Source organism: Elgaria multicarinata, chromosome 4 (assembly GCF_023053635.1).
Source record: "Elgaria multicarinata webbii isolate HBS135686 ecotype San Diego chromosome 4, rElgMul1.1.pri, whole genome shotgun sequence".
In the NCBI taxonomy this organism is placed as follows: domain Eukaryota; kingdom Metazoa; phylum Chordata; class Lepidosauria; order Squamata; family Anguidae; genus Elgaria; species Elgaria multicarinata.
This window is the reverse complement of record NC_086174.1, coordinates 141,590,886-141,592,326: the sequence shown is the minus strand read 5'-3', so window position 1 is coordinate 141,592,326 and position 1,441 is coordinate 141,590,886. Positions and strand designations below refer to the sequence as shown.

Below are 1,441 nucleotides of genomic sequence, written 5' to 3'. Positions count from 1 at the left end.
GTAATAAGCTAAACATTGACCTTATGCATCTTTGAGCCACCAGTTCTTCAGCGCCTTCATTAAGCATGGTGAGAAAGGTGGTTTTGAATTATCTCAGTTTAGGGCTGATGAGATTAACAATTGATCCTTGCTTTTAAATAAAGAAGGACATCACTGTTACAATTCAGCATTATACGTTGGATAACCAGTGGAATCAAAACATCTAAAATGGCAGTCAGTACTTCCAATATCATGCATAGCAAAATGTGCTTTCCAAAGCTGAAAACATAATATTTAGAAAGGTTGGGACAAATAATGTGAGAAAGGAAGGGCTGTGCTTTCCCCTTTCTGTGTTGGGGTGGTTTGGGGCTCTGTCTGTGGAGAACATTATATGAGTGGTTAGACACGTGGGAAGAGAATCACCTGAGGACAGAATCATAAAGTTGGGGAGGGTCTTGTAGGCCATCCAATCCAAACTCAAGCGAGGATAAACCAACTTTATGATTCTGTGATAGCTCAGTGGAAGAGAATGTGCAGGTTCAATTGCCAGTGCTTCAGTCAGCAAAGGATGGGAGGTGGCGGGGGGAGGCAGGCTGTGAAAGACCCCTACCTGCCACAGTGGCCAATTGGAGTAATTACTCTACTGCAGCCTTCTCCACCTGTTTGGGTCTTCAACTCCCATCATCCCCAGCCAGCATTGCTGGGAGTTGTAGTCCAAAACATCTGGAGGGCACCAGGTGGGGAAATCTGGTCTACTGGGCCAGATGGACCAATGATCCGGCTTAAGAAGGCAGCTTTTTATGTTCATAGGACATCTGTTGTGTCCCCTCTTTTCCCCTTTGGACTGGCTCAGGGGTAGAGCACCTGCCTGGCATGCAGGAGCTCCCAGGTTCAATCCCTGGCATCTCCAGGTAGGGCTTAGAAAGAATCTTGTCTGAAACCCTGGCGAGCCATTGCTGCTAGCTAGTATTGACAATAGCGGGCTAGATCGACCCAGGGCCTGACTCAGTATAAGGCGGCTTCCTGTGTTTCTACAATTTCATTTGTTTTAAAACATTTATGAACCCATGACAGGCAACAGATCTTGGTCAGCATAGTATGTGGTATGCAATGTATCAGCAGGGCAGCAAGGCTCGCTTGAGCGTGGGATTAAAATTCACAGTTCAATTTACAGTGGCACGTAATTGTTGAAACATACTGCAGAGTGGGTATCCCGCTCAAAGAGTTCTCTTTGTGAAGCCCACTGTGATTTTTGGCTGCCGGGAGGCAAGTGGGTATGCACAACAAAGCTCTTTTTACTAGTCAAACGTTTACAGTGCAAACAAATTCAACTATGCCTTACTTCAAATTGAAAATGAACTGACCAAAATTCCATTCAAGTGTCCTTATTGTTTGCTTTCTTGTTTCCAGAGGAGATTGGAATTTTGCAAGGGAAACACTATAGGAAGAAAGGTGATCAGTA

The 1,441-nt window shown here is 44.9% G+C and overlaps 1 non-coding gene across 1 annotated transcript; it reads left to right on the top strand.

Moving 5' to 3' along the window:
- Window positions 1-820: 820 nt before the first annotated feature.
- TRNAA-GGC (transfer RNA alanine (anticodon GGC)) lies at window positions 821-889 on the top strand. The gene has a single exon. It is a non-coding gene; the product is annotated as a tRNA-Ala (tRNA).
- Window positions 890-1,441: the final 552 nt, after the last annotated feature.